Source organism: Panthera tigris, chromosome A2, assembly GCF_018350195.1.
Source record: "Panthera tigris isolate Pti1 chromosome A2, P.tigris_Pti1_mat1.1, whole genome shotgun sequence".
Lineage (NCBI taxonomy): Eukaryota > Metazoa > Chordata > Mammalia > Carnivora > Felidae > Panthera > Panthera tigris.
The window spans coordinates 22,303,873-22,312,544 of NC_056661.1; the positions used below are offsets into that span (position 1 = coordinate 22,303,873).

Here is an 8,672-nt window from a genome sequence, read left to right on the forward strand (position 1 = left end):
AAGAGGTTGTGGGAACCCCTGAATGTGTTGCCAGTTGGTTGGAAGTGAAAACACAGGACTTGTGACTGGCATCTGAAGTGGGGGCAGTCTTGCAGGACTGAGCCGTTTACCTGTGGGGTCTGATGCTGTCTCCAGGTAGATAGTGTTAGAATTGAATTGGATGCAGAGAGCTGGAGAAGTGTTGAAAAGACACCATGCATTTGGTGTTAGAACTGCTGTGAATAACCACAGTCTGGAGGTGACAAAGGGTCTTGGGTTCCTCCTACCTTTCCCTTCATTTTATAAATAAGTAAATAAACAAACAAATAGACTGTGTGCCCTTGAGCAGGGGAGGGTGAAAGGGAGAGAGAGACAGAGAGAGAGAGAATATCTTTTTTTTTTTTTTTTTTTTTTTTTTTTTTTTTTATGAGAGAGAGAATCTTAAGCAGGCATGGAGCCTGATGTGGGGCTCGATCTCATGACCATGAGATAATGACCTGAGCTAGGATGCTTAACTGAGCCACGCAGGGGTTCCCCTTTCTTCTCATTTTAATTCTCATTCCCCAAGGCTTTATTCTTTTCCCCACAACTGTGTTTGGTCCATTTTCATCAGGATCTAGACCTCAGCTAGTTGCTGTAACCATACAAAGAACTCTTGAAGTCATCCAATTTGACTCAATGTATAAATTCCCCTTCTAGCTTCTTTATAAGTCGTTTGGTCTCAGCTTTAATTTCCCTTCCTTCCTCAGAATGTTAGCAAGCTATTACCCATGTCAGGGTCATTTGCACTTAGCATGTTATGAAGCACTGCAGAAAGTTTTCCAGTGTCAATGGAATGAGCTACAAAGAGATGGAAATCCAGGTAGTGATATGGGTGAAGAAGTAAACATTTGGGAGACAGAGAAGCCTTTCCAGCTTCCCTAGTATGAGACTAAATAGGCTGTTTCCTAGCCCGCCTATTCTTAAAGCACCCTGGCCAGCTGTGAGGCTGCTTGATTTAACTGCTTTAGGCATTCCAGTCCTTGAATGGCTGTATTTGGGCTTCTCCTGGGCCTAAAACAAATGTCATTTCTGTGGGAGAAGTGTTTTGGACAGAACAGGGCTTACTAATGTCTTCCCTCTTTGCCTTATTTAGGTCACAAAGATTTTAAAACTTTTTTTTTTAATGTTTATTTCTGAGACAGAGCATGAGTGTGGGAGGGGCAGAGAGAGAGGAGACACAGAATCAGAAGCAGGCTCTAGACTCTGAGCTGTCAGCACAGAGCCCGACGTGGGACTTGAACTCACAAACTGTGAAATCATGACCTGAGCCGCAGTCAGAAGCTTAACCAACTGAGCCACCCAGGCGCCCCAGATCACAAAGATTTTAAAAGGAGATAAGGCTACATTTGTTATAGGCAGTGGAGGGAACAAACAAGAACTTTTAAATTGGACCTGGTGGCCCCGCCCACCCCAAGGTGCAGTGTCTATAACCTTCATGGAAATAGTTACCCAAAATACAAATTTTGTCAGGTTCCTGCTTGGGTGCTGCCCCTCTTTCTCCCACTAGGTGTCACCACACTACACAACAAATGAGAGGAAATGACTGGTAGACTGTGACTGGCTTCCAGACTTTATAGAGAAATGTCTGCATTTAGGTTAGCAGCACAGTGAGCGTAATTCGTTTATTTAATAAACTGTATCTTTAAGATATGAAAATCACATAAAATCAGGCCAGAGAGTAAGTTACCTCATTCATTCACTCTCTTAAAATGCCATCAGTCCTGGAAACCCAAGCAGAGGGGAGTTTACAGTCACTTACTCTATCTGTAAAAAACCTGGCTGGCTTAAATCAGCTGATGACTCTGCGAGGCTAGGTGGATCTCACCCCTCAGGATATTAAGCCTCTTTGTTGAGAGGTTGGATTACTGCTAGATCTTTTTATCACCAGAGCTGAGCTCTTGCGGCTGCTGGGGATTAGACACGATCCTTCTCCATCCACAGTGCTTTAACATCCTTCCTCCTCCTGGCACCTCCTTTGTGGTCACTCTTCTGTGAAGGCAAAGATAAGATGCCAGAGATAAGGGAGGAGTGAACAAGGCAGCCTCCGCAGCATTTCATTTCCAACACCCCAGTTGCCAAGCCATCCTGCTGGTGGTATAAAAGATCCTTCCTATTCCCTGAACATCCAGCCTCCGCAGGCCAGGCCCGTGAATATCAGTTTGATCTCAAATCTAATTTAGGGTATCGGGATGCTCAATGGAAAGCAAAACACAGCTAATTCTGTGTATCTCACAGGATGAGTGATAAACACTTGTGAATGTATCTAAATTGAATGAAGCTTAGCTCCACTAGGCTGACCCCCTCCATCTCCAAGACAGGGCTCCCTGGGTACCATTATCCAACTTCCCATGGGTGATAATTTGACATCCAGGGGTCAAAAGCTGGTAGGCCGGTGATTACTCTGTGTTCTGCTCTTGGACAAGGACAAGATGCCGCTGACATATCTGGCCTTCCTTTCGGTGCAAAGTTTAAAGTGTCATTTCAGCTGGGTCATCTGAGATTGCTGTAAAAATGTCCTGAAAAGTATGCAAGCTCTTAGGAGTACTGGGATTCAGCCACCATTATTAGCACCCAGCAGCATTCATAAGGTAACTCTCTGTATCTAACGTGGGACGGGAGGGGGTCTCAAACACGTTTTACACTAAGTGGAACACCTCCTCCTCTGTACTTCTAAATGAAATCTCAGGCAGAGCCCAGGTTGCATGTAGAGTTGCGCACAACTCCAGGGGGTGCCGTGTGCATTGTTGTCTGCATAACCGTAGCTGGTGCCTGAGCAGTACCCCAACACGTGAAGCAGATAAAAGCAGTATATTGTTGATATAAAAATTGTACGTTTCACTTTTGAACCTTCATTTTGTAGCCCATCAGTGGGAAATGGCCTTTTGATGAACATAAAAATTTGAAATCATGAGCTATGGTTGAAAATTTTATCAGCATCAGCATCTCAGGTCATGCAGATGAGCAGGTGAATTTTTAAAGACGCTTGAATCAAACAGATTCACATGCTCATAAATAAGAATGACAGGGATCACATATTTTGAAATTTGGGTGATCTTTGTCGAGGGGAAGATGAGAATATCTATCCAAAACACGTAGTGTTTAACCCAGCAATTCCACTTCTAGGATGTTATCAGATGTACTCGCAAACATGAAAAATGATCTATAGACAGAATTATTCATGGCTGCATTATAGGTAACAGCAAAAGATTGGAAGCAACCTAAATATCCAATAAAGGATGTATCACACAATGGAAAATTTGGCAGCCCTCACAGGCAACGAGGAAGCTGTATGTATGGGGTGGTCTCCCAGTGTCCCAGGAGAGGAGCAAGGTGCAGAAATGTGTGGGTAATATGTTACCTCGAATATCTGTGTGTGTGTGTGTGTGTGTGTGTGTCTGTGTGTGTATTTATCTGCTTGTATATGCATGAGAAATTTCTGGAAAGATATCCAAGAAACTAATAGCATTGTTTTTTTCCAGGGCAAAATGCTCACTGCATGGACAGAGATAGAAGACACTTATTGCATACCTTTTGTGCCTTCTGAATTTTGAACTACATGAATGTATTCCCTAATTCAATAATAGTAATATTTAAATGGCGAGATCTCCGTTGCACCACCCCCCCCTTCCCAAAAGAGAAAACCTCAGCCAAGATGTATGATAATCACTGTAGCAGTCTAACATACAGTATTCTCACAGAGTGGTCAACCCATTGCTGATTCACTTGGGTGGCACAGCTTCATGATTAACATGACAGTATAATTTAGTGCTGGGGTTAAATTTTGCCTCTGTTACTTATTAGTTGTGTGACCTAGGGCAGATCTATGTAACTTCTCTGTGCCTCAGTTCTCTGTTTAATAGATGATGATAAATCCTACTTTGAAGGGTTATTGAGAGGAATTGATGAGTTAGGCTCTGTTAAGTGTTGAAAGAAATGTTTAAAAAGAACAAAAGAGAACAAAGAACCCCAGTGTGCCCGGCATTAGTTGTGATGTGGCTGGATGTGGCAATATGATTGATAAGGCAGAGGAGAGAAGTGTAGCCCTTGACACCTAGCAGCTACTTAACAAACATTCATTCCCTCCTCACCACACTTAATTGGGCTGCCAGGGGCTTTATAGACTCTCTGAGCAGACTGAGTAGTAATTTTCTACTGGACATATTTGTGATCTCTTCATTTTAGTCTGCAGATGGACCCTTTGAGCTGTCTTAGACTGGGTCAGGTGCTTTTAAAGTGGAGAAACTATTTTGCTCTATTATTTTCATGTCAGTTTCTCAGGTCTATCTAAGTAAACATTTCCATATTTTTTTTGTCCAAGTTTTATATGGATTAAATTGTTGCAGTGGAAATGTGCCATGCTGTGAAATGGAAAATCTGTGGCTATGAATTTAGGCATACGTTGAAAGAAAGGTACAAGGCAATTATATGAATAATTCTTAGGGAAATGAAAACAAACCCAAAAATAAATAGCCAACATTTTTAGAATGTTAGGGGTCATGCCAAATCTTTACAAGCTTTATCCTCAACCCCTTTGAGTTACTATGATGAGTCCCAGTGTACGCTTGAGGAAACCGAGGCAACTTGTCCAAGGTTACAAGGAAGTGAATGGCAGAGATAGGATTTCAATCCTGTCTGGATAGTTTCAGCTTCCAAGTTTTGCATATATTCCTTTCCCTCAGAGCCAACTCCTCATGAAATAAAATTCATAAGCCTTAAACAGAAATTGCTGATTGATTTTAGGATGTAGTTTTCTAAGTAAGGAAGGGACTCTCATATATATATTATTTTTTATAATTTTTTTAAATGTTTATTTATTTTTGAGAGAGAGAGAGACAGAGCATGAGCAGGGGGAAGGCAGAGAGGGAGACACAGAATCCGAAGCAGGCTCCAGGCTCTGAGCTGTCAGCACAGAGCCCAACATGGGGCTCAAACTCACAAACCGTGAGGTCATGACCTGAGCTGAAGTCAGACTCTCAACCGACTGAGCCACCCAAGTACCCCATTTTTTATAATTCTTACATTCACTCTGTGAGTTAGGGATTGTTCTCATCGTTCAGGTAAGGAAACCAAGACTCAGAGAGGTTAGGTTACTTGCCCTTGGTTACACAGCAAGTAGAGCAGAAGGTGTTTAAACCAAAGTCTGTCTACTTCCATAGCCCTCAGACTTCTGTTCTTAAGAACTTCAAGTCATCTTCAGTCTTGTCCTGTTTTCTCTCAACCCCTCTGCTGGGGCACACGTTCAAAGAATGTTTTATACAAGATCCCTGAAATTGGTCTCACAGAGTTCTGTTTCTCCTTGTCTAACAGCCATGTGACTCAAAGTAAAAAAACTTCACATTGAGATAAATTTCTGTCTTGCTGTATCTAGATTCCATTTATTCTCTATCTGATATAATATTTCTCTTTAGAATATACATTTGTGGCATGATTCTTAAAACAATGCAATAGTTTCTGTAGTTCTTCAGAGTCTATGTTGTCAACTCTCTGAATTAGGCGGAACACAGAATTCCTTTAAGATTAGGAGTATCTGACAGGGTTTGTTTGGATTTCCTTGACATAGCTGTTTACAGCCAGATTCTCCTTGTCTGAACACACACAACCTGAGAGGACTGACAAGCGACAAGGGAGACACTCTGAGGCACAGAAGATGCTCCGGGGAGAAAAGTCCCTGAAGGGCTGGAGGGAGGCAGGAATGGTGGCTGGCGCCCTGGGCTCTGGTCTGAGCTTCGCCACCTCAGCCCTGGGACTCCAGATCCGTAGGAGGTTAGGTCAGGTGGTCTGTAAGGTAGATATGAAACCAGGAAGCTGGGTTATCACCTCTGGCAGAAGGGGGAGGAATTCTTCCCATATGATAACACGTTTGCCATGTGCCAAACAATTCGCTGAGCACAGTTCAGGGACAACTGATAGAATCCTCATAACAGCCCCATGAGGGGAGTGCCGCTAGTCCCCTTATTTCACAGATGAACAACCTGAGACTCTGAGAGTTTCGGTCACTTCACCCAATGTCCCACGGCCAGTAAGAGGCAGAGTGAGGATTCAGACCCAGTCCAGCTGGCACAGGGACTTGTACCTTAACCACCTAGCACTAGGGCCCTGAAGCTAATGGAATGACCTAGCATTCTACTGCCCAGAGAGAACCCATTCTCCATGCAAATGCATTCACACACATACAGTAGACAAAACTGCATCCTACTGTATGTGCTATTTGTAATTGTTCTTTCTCTTAGCAATGTACTCAAAAATGACCATCTTTAAGGTAAATCCCTCCCTCCCCTCCTGCAGGGTTCTTCCTGTACAAATAGGCAGATTGTGGGGTGGGACGCTGAGAAGGGCACCAGGCCAGCGTGGGGCTCACTGCTAACGATACATCCCAGAGCCTTCCAGTGACCCCCAAACAGCCAGATCCTATTCAGCAAATGGAGAAAAAAAGAATTTTCTTGGCTTTGTTTTGTAGCTTCCATTAGCTTAACTGTCATCAAGAACAATGCTGAGTCAGGGCCTGAATTATCTTTTTCTCTGCTGAGGTTCTTGCCTTTGGCTTGCTGCCATTCTCTGCGTGCTACAAGGGATGAAGACAGGTCTCCACCTCATCCATCTCTCAAGAAAGCTGATAGGTATTATATATAATTTAATGGAGAGCAACATAACATGTGAGTTAGAAGGATGCATTCCAGTCCTCGTTCCAACACTGCCTGCCGAGCTGTGTGTCCTTGAGCATGTCATTTAATTCAGAACCTTGGTTTCTTCAAGCATCCAGTACAGATCCCAAGACTGCCTCCTTCCTAGGGCCATCCGTCATCAGGGTGGGATGAGATAGGGTGGAGGATGCTCGGCACAGTGCCAGTACTCCAGCCTCGCGCTTGCCTGGGGAGATTCCACTTCTGTGCCCTTCAGGGTCACCTGGGATCATGTTGCCGTTCCCAAGCCACTTGGTAAGGATCGCGCTGTCCAGACAAATCTCACCACACAAGCCCTGGGGACATCTGGGTCTTGCGACCTATTGGGCTCCCTGAGGACAAGGGCATTGCTCTCCCTTTCTCAAATGTTCGAAGTTATCTGGGAGAAACCTGTCCTCTTCTTCACAGGAATTTGGCCAGAGAAACAGGGTGTAGGGACCCTTCTCAAGGGATGTATCGGTATCTTTTTTTTTTTTTCCTTCCCCTCTTTCCCACTTGCTCTGTCCCTCCAAGTCTGGGGAATTTTGATCTAACCTGGAGCAGGGGAGGGGGAGCGCTGTTGGACAGGATAAGCCATTCCCTACCGTATATTCTTGCAAGTCTTTTGACTAACTTAAGGAGATGCTCTTGAAACTCAAAAGCCAAACGTTGATCCCTATATTTGTTGTGTTCTACTGTATCAAAAGGGCCCTGTAGCAGCAGGGCTTTATTTTATGGAGAATGCTAAGCAACTCACTACTTTTGGTTGCCTGCCTAATACCTGTACAGGTTGGCTTTACAATCTTCGTGTGAGCACTGCCCTGAAGAGTCTGTGAGCTCCTCAGTCTCTGGCACCCAGCATAGTGTCTGGTACACAGTAGGCACTTCATACATGCCTGTTGAATGACAGCATATCTAAAACAAGAGATATACTGCTTCTGTTTGTGAAATGTGATTTTTAAGGTCCTCAATGGTAGTTTTTGTGCACAAAAGAGATTATTCGTAACGTTGATTTTTAAATTAATCTTTCGTATATTGAAGTTAGAATTAAAAAAAACTTCGTATTTCATAGGCTTTTAAGTTTATATTGTAAATCTTATTATTTTGCTTGTAAACCCAGAAAGTCACTTTTAAGGGATCTTTGATTAATGCTTGGTCCTATTTACAAACTTGGTTAATTTCCTTTTAAACTGCTTTTATAAATTTAATATATTAAATTTCCTTTTAAGTACTGTAACTGTCTGACTTAACAAAACCTTCCTGAATACTCACATAACTCTCATAAATCTAATACATCAAACTTATAAATATGGTAAGCCTTCAGTTCTATTAAATTATTCAGTTCCATAATAAACTTACTATGATTTGAACTTAAAACCACAAGTCTAAATCAAGTCCACATTTAAAATTAGAATCATGAGGCGCCTGGGTGGCTCAGTCGGTTGAGCGTCCGACTTCGGCTCAGGTCATGATCTCGCGGTCCGTGGGTTCGAGCCCTGCGTCGGGCTCTGTGCTGACAGCTCAGAGCCTGGAGCCTGTTTCAGATTCTGTGTCTCCCTCTTTCTCTGACCCTCCCCTGTTCATGCTCTCTCTCTCTCTCTCTCTGTCTCAAAAATAAATAAAATGTTAAAAAAAAATAAAATTAGAATCACAAGGATGACCTCTTGCCTCATTAGACCAAATTCTTTTAAACATTATAAACACATAAAAGGCCAAAAATGCACAGATTTCTTAATCTGAAAATATTAATACTATACATTTGAAATTTTTAAATATTTCTATAGTTATTTTTAAGTCATCACAGAGTTGAAAGATATTGTTGATGCACCAAGAAAATCACCGTGCCATCCTGAACAACTTTCCTTGTCTTTTATTTTTCTCCTCTATACATCTGTTCTTCAACCAACCTGACCACATCTCAATGAAGACCTTGTCATCCAGTGCCTCGGTGACCCTGGCCAAAGCTACTTAGAGTTCCTGTTCTCTTTACCT

The 8,672-nt window shown here is 42.7% G+C and overlaps 1 long non-coding RNA gene across 1 annotated transcript; it reads left to right on the plus strand.

Annotated features, from left to right (window-relative positions):
- Window positions 1-2,448: 2,448 nt before the first annotated feature.
- On the plus strand, window positions 2,449-3,560 carry LOC122236676. The gene is made up of 3 exons (XR_006214851.1): window positions 2,449-2,609; window positions 3,215-3,363; window positions 3,501-3,560. It is a non-coding gene; the product is annotated as an uncharacterized LOC122236676 (long non-coding RNA).
- Window positions 3,561-8,672: the final 5,112 nt, after the last annotated feature.